The sequence below is a fragment of the Arvicanthis niloticus genome, chromosome X (assembly GCF_011762505.2).
Source record: "Arvicanthis niloticus isolate mArvNil1 chromosome X, mArvNil1.pat.X, whole genome shotgun sequence".
NCBI classification, from domain to species: domain Eukaryota; kingdom Metazoa; phylum Chordata; class Mammalia; order Rodentia; family Muridae; genus Arvicanthis; species Arvicanthis niloticus.
This window is the reverse complement of record NC_047679.1, coordinates 43,999,921-44,016,799: the sequence shown is the minus strand read 5'-3', so window position 1 is coordinate 44,016,799 and position 16,879 is coordinate 43,999,921. Positions and strand designations below refer to the sequence as shown.

Sequence of the window (16,879 nt, the reverse complement as noted above, 5' to 3'; positions counted from 1 at the left end):
TACATTTGAATAAAATGTAGATAATCATAATGTTCACTCTTTATTACAGTGGGTAATAAAGATAGCATGAAGAAACTTAAGTATTTGACACATATTTGAAATCAAGAAGCACTCATAAAAAATTTTACCCTTATGATATAGATCTCTAGTTGGAAGAGGTGAGTCTGATCTCAAAATGGAGGGCCATGATCCAAAGAAACCAGAGCAGCTGAGAAAGCTGTTTATTGGTAATCTGAGCATTGAAACCACAGGCAATAGTTTAAGAGAACATTTTGAGAAACCGGGCACACTTACAGACTGTATGGTAATGAGAAATGACCAAAAAAAATGTTCCAGAAACTTTGGTTTTGTGACCTACTCTTTAGTTGAAGAGAGATGTTGCAATATGTGCTCTGCCACACAAGGTTGAAGGGTGTGTTTTGAGGGAGCCTTCTGTAAGGCCTCGTGTTCATTTAAAGGTGAAGAAAATTTGTGTTGGTGGTATTAAATAATTTACAAAATATTATAATCTGAGAGACTACTTTGAAAAGTGTGGCAAAATTGAAAGTATAGAAGTTATGGAAGACAGGTAGAGTGGATTTGCTTTTGTAACATTTGATGATCATAACACAGTTGATAAAACTGTTGTTCAGAAATACTATACAATTAATGAACATAATTGTGAAGTGAAAAAGGCCCTTTCTAAACAAGAGATGTGATCTGGTCATGGAGATGGATCTGATAATTTTATGAAGGTAACTTTAAAGGTGGTGGTGGTAACTTCGGTCATGGAAAAATCTTTGGTGGAAGAAGAGGTTATAGTGGTGGAGGTAGGCAGCCTAGATAGTTATGGAGGTGGTGATGGTGGATATAATAGATTTGGAGGTGATCGGGGCAACCATGGTGGTGGTCCTGGTTGCAATTGTAGAGGAGGTAATGGAGGTGGTGCACGACGATATGGAAACCAAGGCTCTGGATATGGTAGAGGAGGAGGAGGGTATGATACTTACAATAAAGGAGGAAATTTTGGTGGAGGAAACTATGGTGGTGGTGGAAACTTTAATGACTTTGCAAATTATAATGGTCAACAACAATCAAATTATGGACCCCTGAAGGCGGGCAGTTTTGGTGGAAGAAGCTCAGGCAGTCCCTATGGTGGTGGCTATGCGTCTGGTGGTGGAAGTAGTGGATATGATAGCAGAAGGTTTTAAAATACAACAGAAATGGCTACAGTTCTTAGCATGAGAGAGAGAGAGAGAGAGAGAGAGAGAGAGAGAGAGAGAGAGAGAGAGAGAGAAAGAGAGAGAGAGAGAGAGAGAGAGAGAGAGAGAGAGAGAGAGAGAGAGAGAGGAGTTGTCAAAAAAGCTGCAGGATACTGTGAGATCCTCCTCTGAAATGAATTAGAGGAATTGTAAAAATCTGCTACAGAAGGAATGATAATCTATAGTTAGAAAAGTTACTGCAACTTAAGTAGGAAACCCTTCTTGTTCAGAATGGTCTTAGCCACAGTTTGCAGAAAGTCAGGTATTGATTAGAGCAATGTAGTGTCAATTTTTGTCTTTTTCGTTTCATTACATCAGGTATATATTGCCCTGTAGATTGTGATAGTGGTACCAGAAGCCCCAGGGAGTGGGAAGGTCTGGTGGGGGAGGGTGGGGACTTGGGGACATCCATTTGGAGACAGGGTGGAAGGGGGAGGCATGGGGTGAGGGATAGTCTGAGGGCAGACCAGGAGGGAAAAAAAGACTGGACTGTAAGAAAATATTATAGAATAAAAATAAATAAATAAATAAATACATACATACGGAATTTTTAACTTTGCAATATTGGTATAGTTCAGTTTTTCTACATTTTAGTACAGAAACTTTAACAAAATGCAGTTTCAAAGGTGTTTCCTTGTGAGTTAACAAGTAAAGAAGATCATTTAATTATAATTTTGTATGAATTTTGCTACAGTTAACTGTATAGAAGCACTGCCTGATATGAAATTTAAGAGGAATCTATTCTCCCTATTTCCAAAACCATAATAAATGAGCACTTACATTAAGAAAGAATAGTTAGGTTTGCAACGTAAAATTGTAGGTTTGCAATGTGTGTCTTAGATAATTAGGATTGAATAATAAAATTAGCATATCTGTGAACTTAATAGCATTAAGATTACCTTCGAATGAAAAAGATCTCAAAAGTTGCTGTTTGGCTTTTATGCATTTTCTTTCAAAACGTAATCATCATTTTAGTGTATTAGATTTGTTGAGTTCTTATCATGTAAAGAACATCTCCATTCTACACTTACCTTGATCCCATTAAAACTACTGCCAATAGTTTGGGGTATAAAGTGTTTATACTGCCTTCTACTTACCAAGGCTGGTAGATGTATGCCATCTCTCAGTTTAGCAGTCTTAACAGAACCGCCAAATCTGCTGTGCTGAGCAAAGTGGTGGGTGCCTGATTTGTTTCTGCTTTTAAAATATAAGGTCCATCCCATGTACAGTCACCAAAGGTAGACACTGATGTGGATGTCAGGAAGTGCATGCTGACAAGAGCCTGATATAGTTGTCTCTTTAGAGGTCTGCCAGAGTCTGACACATTCAGAGGTTAAGTTTCCATGTACACATGCTCACAGCTAACCACTGGTCTGATCAAGGGTTTCCCAATGGAGGAGTTAGGGAGAAGACTGAAGGAGCAGAAAGGGTTTGTGACCCCGTGAGGAGAGCAACAATACCAACCAACCAGAGCTCCCTAGGGTCTAAACCACCAGCCTGGGAGCATATAGGGAGGGACCCATGACTCCAGCTGTATATGTAGGAGAGGATGGCCTTGTTGGGCATAGGTGGGAAAGGAGTTTCTTGGTCCCAAAAAGGATGAACACTGAGTGTGGGGGGGGAATTTGAGGGTGGGGAAGTGGGAGTGGGGGGTAGGTGGGGACACAGCCTCATAGAAGCATGAGGAGGGGGAATTGGATAGGAGGTTCCTGGGTGGTGGGGGGAAGTGGGGTAAGGGGATAAAATTTGAAATGTAAATATAATATCCAATAAAAAATGTTATCCTAAGAAAAAGATAAAATAAAATATAAGTTCAAAGCACCATTGGTCTAGTCACTTTCCTTGGTTAATTTTCCCCCACCCACAACTTTTCAGAGCAAAGGAATAAAAGTCATTTGTTTGAACCCCTAAAAAAAACTCCTATTGTATTGTTAAACAAAAATTGTTTTTCATGTAGCATATGTTATGTTGTAGATAAACATAGTGGAAAATGCTCACTACTCCATAAGCAAACCATTTTTCAAATGCTGTTTTATCCCAGGTGGTCTGTAAAGTTAATCTTCGCTAGAAACTTATTACAAAGTACAACAGAGAACATGAGATGCTAAAGTCATCCAGATGAGGTATGATAATGGTGTAACTAGAGCTTATGGCCCTAAATGTTGCAAAGAATAGGAAAAAAAGATAAACTGAGTGAATGTCAGTGTAGGAAATGAAAAGGACATCTTGCAGACATCACTGAGGCTTTAGGCTAGAGAGTTGTAATTTTAAGATGTTTGAACTATAAGGACATTATGGAGCGGTAAGAAATACTTCTCAGGCACAGGAAAAGAACCAGTGCCTTATTCCCACAGACTTTCAGAATGTCACCATTATAAGCACTTTGGTGTTGGTGTTATTTCCAGACATGCCTCCAATCTAGATCATAAACCTTTTCTAAGTGGAGAGACCAGTCATCCCATTACCAGTGATGTTCTGAGAAAATAAGACTTTCTATACTGAATCAAGGAATGCTCTGTACAAACTGGGATCAGCTGGTCATATGGCTCTTCAAAGAAAAGATAAGACTGTCTTAATGTTCAGAATCTTGCACAATTTCTAGTACCTTGAACAGACTCAATAAAATATACTAGGTGACCGGGGAAAGGCTTGGGATTTTTGGATGAGTGCCTAATTAAAATGCTGTTGATTGCTTAAGCTTGAGAAATGGGAAAATATGAAGTTGTTTGCTTAAAGCAAAGCTAGAAAGGAAAGTAGTCTCAACTACAACATTTGCGGAAAACTAGGTTATGTCTTTAGTTTATACCTATAATCCTATCCTTAAATTTTATTTGAATCCTCAGTTTTCACAGTAAGGTTTTCCCTTACACACCAGAGTCATGCAATTAGAGCCGAGGATTAAACAGTCTCAGGCAGAGATTCATCGCTCGTTAAACATTCTTGTTTTTTTTTAATCTGATTTTTATGTATTTACATTTCAAATGTTAACCCGTATTCCCAGTTTCCTCTCTGGAAAACCCCCCCCCCCATCCCATCCCCCCTCCTTCTGCTTCCATACAGGTGCTCCCCCTCCCATCCACCCACTCCCACCTCACCACCCTGGCATTCCGCTACACTGGGGCATAATACTGCCCTGGCATTCCCCTACACTGGGGCATCCAGCCTTCACAGGACCAAGGGCCTCTCCTTCTATTCATGTCAGACAATACCATCCTCTGCTACATATATGTCTGCAGCCATTGGGTCCCTCCATGTGTACTATTTGTTTGGTGGTTTAGTCCCTGGGAGCTCGGGGAGGGGGCTGGTTGGTTGAAATTGTTGTTCTTCCTATGGGGTTACAAATCCCTGCGGCTCCTTCAGTCCTTTCTCTAACTCTACCATTGGGGTCCCTGTGCTCTGTCCAACGGTTGGATGTGAGCATCCGCCTCTGTATTTGTCAGGCTCTGGCAGAGCCTCTCAGGAGACAGCTATAACAAGCTCCTGTTAGCAAGAACTTCCTGGCATTTGCAATAGTGTCTGGAAACTGTGCATAAACTATGCAAGTTAAGTTTTCATGTACACATTTAAAGGGAGGTAACTGTAAGTACCCCTCACCCACGTCTACACTCACAACTCCTATTAAATAGTAGTGACTTTGTGAAATTAAATTTGTAAGAAATTGAAACTTATGGCCTCTAAAAAACTTTCCTACTGGCTCTAAATTCACATGAAATTTAGATCTCTATCTCCTAAAATGCCCACACTTGTGAATTATAATTAGTGTTATTACTCAAGTCCTAAACAAAGTCTATTTTAAAAACATCAGCAAATAAAAGGACAAGTTAATCCTTGAAATCATAACAAACACATAATGTCAGCGCCCAACACATAGCTAATGAGGAAAAAAAAAACTAACTAGTTATACTTTTATTCATAAACAGAATCAACATTGTAAAATCTGTTCTAGTATACTTGCCAGCTTGAGGAATAGAGCATATTTAATAATCAAACTAATGCATTTACTAACGTTTTTTGTTTGTAGTTCTTCTGTTTGGAAGATAGACTCAGTTGGTCATCCAGTGTCCACATGGCACTTAACAATTATGGTGAAATTTATTTTAGTTTTCTTCCAATTGACTACATTGTCTGCTTGAGGAACTATGATGACAAAAATGTCTGGATTTCTGGTCCAGCTGGGAAGCATAGTAATAAGGATCATTCATCAGCAATGTCTGGGCTAAATTTATTAAACAGGAGGAGAATGTGCATGAACCAAGCACAGAAGCTTAACAAATCTGGTCAGGAAAAAAAAATCATTTTGGCAACAGAAATGAGAAGGCATGCTTTCCAATAACTTATGCCTAGTCCAGAATCTGAGCCATTCTACTGATCCTTAATATGTGGGGGATTTTTTAGCAAGAAGGAGCAATGAAGTTACTGAACTGTTGTCTCTGCCTACACAATTTAATACAAAATATGATTGAAGCCAGTAAATCTGCACTGGTATTTATTTATTTTCCAGTGTGTTTCTAAATGAGCTTTGTAATATTCAGAGCATAGTGTTAAATTGATTCACCTATCTCAGAATGAAAATTGTAAACAATCTGATTAGCTATTTTCTATTTCACCTTCTGAAATATTCTGTTATAACTAAGAAAAATCATAGTCTATGTTTCTACTGAAAATAAATTATATTCAGTGGCACTTTTTGTGCATTCATAGAACATTATCTCTACAGGTTTGAGTATCAACATTTATAACTGTATGTTTATAACAGTATTAAACATAGTCCCAAAGACAAATTACTTTTCAAAATACTAGTTTATACCTCAGACCTTATAATTAAACCTTGAAAACTAGCCTCATTCTTGTGTATTTATATACTGAAACCAGGAAGGAATGTCAAAAAATTAGGATGTTTTTTATATGACTGGTAAACATGATAAATTAAAGGTATTTTTGTACCATGGCAGACAAAATATTGATCGCTCACTTAAAAACTGCTAAGTGAGTGAATGAGAATACAAATGTTGACAGGAGCCTTGGTTACTGTTCCTCCAGGAAAACAGCGTGCTCTAATAAAGATGTAACGACCACCAACATTGCAGGGCTGTCTTGCAGACTCTTTTCCTGCTTTTACTGGGAAGATTTTCTGACATTGTTCACCATTACTTTCATCTTTCTTACTTTCTGTTTAAGTTACTTTTTGGAATAGGATGCTGTCATCCAATCTACCTTGCACTTATTCTATGTTTATTCTGTGGTTCATGGTCCTCACAGATAACACTTTTCTAATAGTAATAACAAAGTTAGCGCTATTTGCAGGCTCTCATCAGCCTATGCACAATGAATCCTTTATTTCTAATGTCTTACTTGAGTCTCATTACCTCAGTCTTTTGAAAATGTATTTATTCTTGTGAACTATTTATTTCTCTCTTCATTCCCCCCTCTCCATATGTCTTTCTGACATATAATATCTGTTATATATAGGCTCTGGGGTATCATGAACATAAAAAATACATAGTTTTGTTTGCATTGTTAATTTTTGGCCACGAAAATATTTTGAAAAAGGAATATTTTATACATCAGTCATTTTCACTGAGCTAAAGTAGGTGTAATGGCCCTTTATCCTAGATTTGTTTCAACTGTCCTGATTTTGAAATAGTCTGAATTGTTTACCTGTATTTCATGTGGGTGACCTAATTTAGTTTTGAAAAATACAGTTCTCTGAAAGACACATTTATTTTGGAAAAAATAACCACTTCAAATTTTTATTTTTATTTTTATTTTTATTTTTATTTTTCTTGGGTAAAGGTAGATTTATACTGTAATAGCTGGAAGAAAAGTAACTTCAAAAAAAACCAACCCTAAACCTTTTTAAATTTGGAAAATACATATAATTATGTTTAGGCTTGATATATTACAAAATTAACAGAGACTAAATCCATAATTCAAGGTGATAATCCATCTCCATTTTATCATATAGATGTAATATATGCTCATTTTATAAACTTAATGCTTGGTTTATTGCTTCTAAAAATAATAATGTAAAACATGAAATAAATATTTCCTTTCATTTTGATACAAAATACAAACACTGAAAAATAATACCCTGCTTAATATACTGTGATGTCTAATCATAGTTGTCAACTTGACAGACCTGAGAAGAAGACCTCTCAATTGAGTATTTGTAGACACTATCGTAACCTGTGTCCATGTCTGTGAGACATTTGATTGATTACAAATTGATATAGGAGAGGCAAGTCCTTTGTGGTTGCTACGATTCCATGGCAGATGGCCCTGGGTCCTTAAGAAAAGTAAGAACATTGAGCTTGGAAAAAAAGTCCATAAGGACCATTATATCATGGTCTGTTTCAGTCTTTCTCTAGTTTCCTGCCTTGGCTTCCCTCAAACATGAACTGTAGCCTATAACTCAAGCACAACCTTCTCCTACCACTTGCTTTTGGCCAATGTTTTATCACCGTGACAGAAAATTAAACAAGGATATTTGCATAAAAGGAATTATGAGGAGATGAGTATATTATGTTTTGTAGCCAGTATGACTCTCAACATAACGTTATGGCAACATTTTGAACAGATAATTATTGACCTATAGAAGCAGTGTTGTTCAGTTATATTTTGTTATCTATTCCATTTATTGTTTTGGGTTTTGTATTAGTTAACTTTCTATTGCTATGAAGAGACATCCCAACCAAAGGAACTTACAGAAGAAAGAGCTTATTGGGGGCTTGCTTACAGCTTCAGAGGGTTAGTCCCTGACCACTGTGGCAGGGAAAATTGCAGCAGGTATGTAGTTATGGCACTACAGTAGTAACTGAGTGATTATATGCACAGACAACAGCTACGAGGCAGAAATAAAGAGCGCCAATTAGAATACCATGGGCTTTTGAAACCTCAATGTTCAAACCCTATGACATACCTCCTCCAATAACGACACACCTACTAATCATTCCCAAACAGTTTGCCAACTGGGGACCAAGCGTCCACTTATATGAGCCTATGGAGCCAATTTTCATTCAAACCATCATAGGTTTCAAAAGCTTAATTGTATTGTCTTATTTCTCCATTCTAATATTCTATACTGAGTATATGTTTACATGAGTCCTTTTTTATTTCATAATAATGCTCACAGGTAGGTCTGACAGCATCCTTAATAAATCATTTTGAGCATCATTTTCATGTGATAGTTGCTTGAGCATTCCAACGTTCCTCTGTGTGTTACCAAGCCCCATTGGGTTGGTAAAAGTAAGAATTGCTGTTAATTTAAGAAATAAGTTGTGTTAGAAGACATATTTGCTGATAATGTTGTGTCACTCTTTTTGCTAAAACTAATGTATATAGCATTAAACCTAATACATATAGTAATAGTCATATCATACATAGCATACATGTTGCATACACATATATATGCATTAAACATGATGCATTATGGATCTGCAGTATGTCCAGAAATTTGCTACCTATTATGGATAATGTGGAGTAGAGATGATGAGAAATGTAGTGTCAGCTGGGAAGAGAAGCATGAAAAATGAGACTCTTCATTAATAAATTACAATTTTGTTGAAAACATTACATATACATAAGTAATTAGAAATCCTATAAATAAATAGGCATTTGATGAAACACATTTACTGTACGTTTATTATATCAACTCATATTTTTATTTGGACTTAATCCTACATCTATACTTAATAACCATTCATAATAACCACTCTTAGTGTGAATATTTAAGAATATCAATTCTTGTAATTCATGAATACAGGGTCTTAATTTATATTAATTTACACTTTCTTCAGCTTCCATCTATAATTCTTTCAATTTTCAATGAGGAGAACTGTCAATAGGTATACTTAATTATAAACATTTTATATTGAAGTTCCCTTTGTAAATAGAATTATTTTCTTGCTTTCACTTTCAGATAGTCCACTGTAAATGTCTAAAAACAGCATTACATTTTGGGCTGTAACTTTGTATATTTCAGATTTAGTAACTTTATTTGATTACTTTTAACAAATTGTATGGTTTTGCTTTAGTGTTTTCTACATTTGAAACACATAGTTTTTCATTTCTTATTTTGCCAGCATTTACTAATTTTACTTAACTTGTTGCTCTGGTTACAACTTTCAATACTATGTTGAATACTCTATTCATTTAGTATATCACTGCCTTATACTAGAGTTTAGGGTAGAGAATTTATATTAATTATTATATTAGTTGTGGCCTTCCATATCTGACTTAATTATGTTAAGGATAAATTCCTTATAAAACTAATTTATTGTTAGTTTATTTTTAGTTTTTAAAATTTTTATTTTTAAAATTATGCTTTAATTAACCACTTGTCCTTTCCCTTTCTTCCTTCCAAAACTTCTCTCCCTCACCACACACTTATTCAAATTTATGGCATGTTTTCATTAATTATTGTATGCATGAATATATTTGTATACACATGTATATTCATAAATATAACCTGATTAATCCTCATAATGTGACTAGTATGTATGATTCCATGGTTGACTCCAAGGTGGTTTTTATTTTTTTAATTATAAGTGTACTTTGGATTTTGTCAAATATCTTTTTTGTATTTGAACATTTTAAGTATTCAATATTATTTTTTAATTGTATTCTAGTAGAAGTGAAAACAAGTCCCGAATAATTCCATGATTTTTTTACAATTATAGTGTTGCATAACCATACTCTCTATGTAGTCGCAAGGCATTTTTATAATCCTAAAAGAAAATACTGCATTTTAGGAAGCCACTCCTCATTCATTCACACTAGTCATTGACAATGACTAATCATTTTGTCATTCCCTATGGATATACTTGTTCTGGTCATTTATGTAAATAGAATCATATAATATATAACTGCCATTTCTGTGTTTAAAAATATAGCATATTTTTAAGTTCATTCATGCTGTATTACGAATCGCTATGTATTTTATAGCTGAATAATGTCATGATGTATTGATATACCATTTTGTTTATTCACACATCTGCTGACAGGTATTTAAGTATGGTAATTGTACATAGTGTTATTTTGAACATTGATGTAGCATTAACTGAATACTTTGTTTCATTTCTGTGGCAAAGATATCTTAGAGTGGAATTGGCGATTTATCCTAACCATATGATTTTCAAAATGAAATGAATACTTGCATGGTACTGTAATGTCTCCATAAATTTAAAAATAAAACCTTCACAATTTTTTTTTATTTTAAAATACCTGCACAATCACTTTTATTATAATTTCTACAATATTGGATATTGTAAATTTGAAATCTTAATCTTCATGGCAAAAGTAATATTTGGATTTGATAGCATGCTTAAAACTTCCAATTAAAATTTGAAGAAAATAATAATAAACTTTAGTTGTTGGCTCTTGTTTTATGTAGTTCAGGTGACCCTTTTGGTTCAAAGTTGAATGTGCCACTGATCTTACACAGAGAAAGCAAAGATTCATCTACACTTCTTCATTTATAATTAGAGATAATAAATCCATAAATTTCTAAAATCGTAGAGCTGAAGACAGTTTGTGCAATAATCATTCTGATGAGTACATTTTTTTTTACATATAATTGCCCACGAAACTATTCTTTAGGGACCTTGAGTTCATATTGAATTCCTATATGACTTCTGCCTTTGTATTTTGAGGCCTGGAAAATAGAATTCACAGAAAATTGGAGTAGGCAAGAGAAGTTACCTACCTAGTGCCAGTGAAGTAAAGAAACTGACATGGCTTGTCACAATAAGTGGGCCTCATTATCCTTCAGTAGTTTCTACCAGACTACCTAGTATAAGGAATTATCTTCTTCCTGAAGCATAACATGTAAACAAAGGGAAATAAATTGTTTTATCTAAAAACATAGGAGGTAGGGCTGAAGAATACCAACAATGAAAAAAGCAAAGTACAATTATGATAGTTTTTTTTAATAAGGAGGAGACTACCCAGATTGTTATAAAAAATAGCACAAAGGACTGGGCTTCTAAGACAGTGTCAACAAAGCTAGGTTTGGCCATCTATCTATTTGCCAAGTAATAAAATAAATAATAGGTTATACAGAAGAAATAGATTTTTTTTTTCAGTGTGGCTACATTGGATTGAGGAACAAATAAAGAGTCTAGTGACACCCAGATCTATTCCGAGGTTACTACACTAGTCAGAGTGTCGAGTAGGAGGTATATATGATGAAGTATTTTTGGTCAAGCTGGGGTCCACTCCCGTTACTGACCTGTGGTTGTCAAATCTCAGGTCTTTGTTGTCCCAGATGAGAAGTAAATTCCTTTTGATGAAGGCAAATTCTATGTTCCTATTTTAGGATCAATTTAGTTCTACTTCCTTGGTGTAAAGAGAAGTGTAGTCACTTAAAATCAGTCTAGAATAGGCTAGAATACAACTATAGAATTTCCCATAACATTTATATTTTCTGTAACAAATTATCATCAATTTAGTACCTCAAAAAGTACAACTTTCTTATCTTTACCTCATGGGAATCATAAGTCTAGTTACACTGGACTAAAATCAAAGTTTATAGAGCTCCGTGTTTCACTGTAGTCTTAAAAGAATAATCTATTCCTTCCTATGTTTTCATCATTTGGAAGATTTAGGGATTCTGGGTACCTGCTACCTCTCAACCCAGCAGTGGCATTTGCATACTTGTATTGTGACTTGTTTCTCATGACTCTGACTTTTCTATTTCCTTCTTTTACTTATAAGAATCTTTCTGCAACAATCAGATAATGCACAGTGATTGATCTGCCCAATACGTTTTGCCATTCATGAAAGGCAGAAGGATCACATGTACAAGGTATTTGGTCATACACATCTATGTTCTGTTTAAGACAGTTTGGAAATTCTTCCTTTAAGAAAAAACATGAAGGATGGCCAAATAAAACTTAGAAAGAAGAGTAAATTTTGATAATAAATGGTGTTTCTGGGATGTGAATTACATATAAATTAAATTGAAATTTCAATGTGGGCAACATCCCAACCACTAAGTGATTAAATAGGTTATTGACATTTTATTTAACCCCTTGAATTTTGGTTGAAATGACAAAAGGATATTGTGATACAGGTCAGTTGATTTGTGGCTATTATCCATCAAGTTAAGCTTTGCTAAAGCCTCTCTAGCAAAAAAAAAAAAAAAAAAAAAAAAAAAAAAAAAGACACCATTTCCTCTGCATATATCTTACAAGATACTATAAAATTTTGATTTTATTTTATTTACTGTCTTACAATTCTACCTATTTTAATGCATTCTTAGTAAAATTAAATTCCAGGACCTTCTATCTTGTTTTCTTTTAAAAATGAATTAGTGTATCAGTGCTTTGCTACATATGTATATATGTAGCACAAGCATACCTGGTGCCTGAAGAATTCAGGAGAGGGAATAAGATTACAGAGGTTTGTAAGCCAGCCACCATGTGGGTGCTTAAAACTAAACCTGAGTCCTCCACAAGAGCACTAAGAACTCTTTACCACAGTTCCATCTCTTTAAACCTTACATCATATATTCTATTCTGTCCAGAAAAAAATGGAAGGTGATTTATTTTATTTATTTTATTTTCTACCTACCTGCAAGGCATTGGAAGCCAAACAATCAGTGCAAGTGATATCAATACCACCTATATTTTGTTAACCAGTTCAAAAATGTGAGATTATCATTTGTATTTTTATCTTACATTTGGGCTTGAAATTTGCTATGTTTGAGTTTTCTCTAGTATATATTTTTAAACATTTTTTGGATATTTTATTTATTTACATTTCAGTTGTCATCTCCATTCCCCATATCACTTCCCAAGAAACCCGCTATCCCACCCCTCAGTCCTTTTGCTTTTATACCATTTTAATTACATGCAAGGATTAAGGTCAGTTCTAGGCTGAAGAACCAGCAATACAATAAGATGCAAATAGTCAAGGAACAAGTAAGACAATAAACACAAATAGTCAAAGAACTAGCAAGGCAATAAACAAAATTCTGTGAACATTTGATTGATCACTGTTTCTTAGGGCTTATCAGGATTACTAAAGTATCTGAGCAAACTTCCCTTCACTAGCCCAAAGTCATTTTCATGTCTGAAGCCTACTTCTTTGTTCTAGCTTACAATTTAGTTTCCTGCCTGAAATTACTTCTTTGTTCTAGTCTAATGTCAGATTCCTGCTTGAAACCCACTTCCTTGTCCTTGGCCAATATCATATTCCTACTCGACTACAATAGCCAGTTCTATTATTTGTTTTTCTTTTCTTTTGTTTTATTATTGGATACTTTATCTATATTTCAGATTTTATCCCCTTTCCCCATAACCCCCTCAGATACCACTTATCCCATCCTCCCTCCTCCTATTTCTACAAGGGTGCCCCCACCTATCCACCCACTCCCACCTCCCTGCCCTCAAATTTCCCCACACTGGGGCATCAAGTCTTCACAGGACCAAGGACATCTCCCACTGATGCCCAAAAAGGACAGTCTCCACTACATATACAGCTGGAGCCATGGGTCCCTCCATGTGTGTTCCCAGGCTAGGTGGTAAACACTGGAAGCTCTAGCTGGCTGGTATTGTGGCTCTCCCCATGGAGATGCAAGCCCCTTCTGATCCTTAAGGCTTCTCACTAACTCTTCCATTGGGGACCCTGTGATCACTTCAATGGTTAGCTGTATCACCCTCTGTATATGTCAGGCTCTGGCAGAGCCTCTCAGGAGACAGATATATCAGGCTCCTGTCAGCATGCACTTCCTGACATCCACAACAGTGTTTGCATTTGATGATTGCACCTGGGATGGATCCCCAGGTGGGGCAGTCTCTGCAAGATCCCTCCTCCAGTCTCTGCTCCATTGTCTCTGTATTTGCTCCTGTGAGTATTTTGTAACTCCTTTGAAGAAGGACCAAACTGCCCATACTTTGGTCTTTTTTTCTTCTTGGGCTTCATGTGGTCTGTGAGTTATATCCTGGGTATTGTGAGCTTTTGGGCTAATATCTATCTATCAATGAGTGCATACCATGTGTGTTCTTTTGTGATTGGGTTACTTCACTCAAGATGATATTTTCTAGTACAATACATTTTCTTAAGAATTTCATGAATTGATTGTTTTTAATAGCTGAGTGGTACTGGATTGTGTAAATTTACCACAATTTCTGTATTCATTCTTCTGTTGAAGGACATCTAGGTTTTTTCCAGCTTCTGGATATTATAAATAAGGCTGCTATGAACATAGTGAAGCATGTGTTCTTATATGTTGGAGCATCTTTTGGGTATAAGCCAAGGAGTGGTATAGCTGGGTCCTCAGGTAATATACTATGTCCATTTTTCTGAGGAACTGCCAGACTGCTTTCCATAGTGGTTGTACCAGCTTACAATCCCATCAACAATGGAGGAGTATTCCTCTTTCTCCACATCCTCACCAGCATCTGCTGTCACCTGAGTATTTAATGTTAGCCATTCTGACTGGTGTAAGGTGGGATCTCAGGGTTGTTTTGATTTGCCTTTCCCTTATGATTAAAGATGTTGAACATTTCTTTAGGTGCTTCAAGACCATTTGATATTCCTCAGTTGAGAATTCTTTGTTGAGCTCTGTACCCCATTTTTTATAGGGTTATTTGATTGTCTGGAGTCTAATTTCTTAAGTTCTTTATAAATTTTGGATATTAGCCCTCTATCAGATGTAGACTTGCTAAAGATCTTTTCCCACTCTGTTGGCTGACATTTTGTCCTATTGACAGTGTCCTTTATGCTGTCTTTTTCCACCGAATGGTTTTAGCTCTTTTGTTAAAGATCAAGTGACCATACATGTGTGGCTTCCTTTCTGGGTCTTCATTTCTATTCTAGTGATCTTCTTGCCTATCTCTGTACCAATACCATGCAGTTTTTATCAATATTGCTCTGAAGTACAGCTTGAGGTCAGGGATGGTGAATTCCCCAGAAGATCTTTTATTGTTGAGAATAGTTTTTGCTATCCTGGGTATTTTGTTATTCCAAATGAATTTAAGAATTTCTCTTTCTAGCTCTGTGAAGAATTGAGTTGGAATTTAGATGGGGATTGCATTGAATCTGTGGATTGCTTTCAGCAATATGGCCATTTTTGCTATATTAATCCTGCCGATTCATGATCATGGGCGTTCTTTCTACCTTCTGAGATCTTCGATTTCTTTCTTCAGGGACTTGAAGTTCTTGTCACACAGATCTGTTACTTGCTTGGATAGACACACAACTAGGTATTTTATATTATTTGTGACTATTGTGAAGGGTTTCATTTCGATAATTTCTTTCTCAGCCTGTTTATTCTTTAAGTAGAGGAAGGCTACTGATTTGTTTCAATTAAATATATATGCAGCCACTTTGCTGAAGTTGTTTATCAGGTTTAGAAATTCTCTGTTGGAAGTTTTGGGGTCACTTAATTATACTATCATATCATCTGGAAATAGTCATATTTTTACTTCTTCCTTTCCCATTTGTATTCCTTTTACCTCATGTTATTATCTAATTCCTCAGGCTAGGATTTCTAGGACTATATTGAATAGATACAGAGAGAGTGGGCAGCCTTGTCTAGTCCCTGATTTTAGTGGGATAGCTACAAGTTTCTCTCCATTTAGTTTGATGTTAGCCACTTGTTTCACACATATTGCTACTACTATATTTAGGTATGGGCCTTGAATTCCTGTTCTTTCCAAGACTTTTACCATGAAGGGGTGTTGTATTTTGTCAAATGCTTTCTCAGCATCTAGTGAGATGATCATGTAGGTATTTTCCTTTGAGTTTGTTTATATAGTGGATTATGTTGATGGATTTCTGAATATTGAACCATCCCTGCAATCTTGGGATAAAACCTACTTGATCATGGTGGATGATTGTTTTGATGTGTTCTTGGATTCAGTTTGTGAGAATTTTATTGAGTATTTTTGCATTGATATTCATAAGGGTGATTGGTCTGAAGTTCTCTTACATTGTTGGGTCTTTGTGTAGTTTAGGTTTGAGTATAATTGCAGCTACATAGAACAAATTAGGTAGTGTCCCTTCTGTTTCTATTTTGTGGTATAGTTTATAGAGAATTTGTATTTGGTCTTCTTGGAAGGTCTGATACAATTCTTCACAAAACCCATCTGGTCCTGTGCTTTTCTTGGTGAGAAGACTTTTAATGACTGTGGTTATATCTTTAGGGGTTAAAGGACTGTTTAGATGGTTTATAGGCTCCTGATTTAACTTTGGTACCTGATATCTGTCTAGAAAATTGTTCTTTTCATCCAGATTTTCCAGTTTGGTTGAGTACAAGCTTTTGTAGTAGGATCTGATGATTTTTAAAATTTTTCTCAGTTTCTGTTTTTATGGTACCTTTTTCATTTCTGATTTTATTAATTTGGATACTGTTTCTGTGCTCTCTGATTAGTCTGGCTAAGGGTTTATCTATCTTGTGGATTTCCTCAAAGACGCAGCTCCTTGTTTTGTTGATTCTTTGTATAGATATTTTTGTTTGTACTTGGTTTATTTCAGACCTGCCATCTACTCCTCTTGGGTGTTATTTGCTTCTTTTTGTTCTAGAGCTTTCAGGTGTGCTGTCAAGTTGCTATTGTATGCTCTCTCTAGTATCTTTTTGTCTGCACCTAGAGCTATGACTTTTCCTCTTAGTGCTGCTTTCATTGTTTGGATGA

At 35.6% G+C, this 16,879-nt stretch overlaps 1 protein-coding gene and 1 pseudogene across 1 annotated transcript in view; both read left to right on the top strand.

The window, feature by feature from the left end:
* Il1rapl1 (interleukin 1 receptor accessory protein like 1) overlaps positions 1-16,879 on the top strand; it is a 1,244,239-nt gene that overhangs the window by 72,824 nt on the left and 1,154,536 nt on the right. The window lies entirely within an intron of this gene.
* LOC117695539 (heterogeneous nuclear ribonucleoproteins A2/B1 pseudogene) lies at positions 176-1,190 on the top strand (annotated as a pseudogene).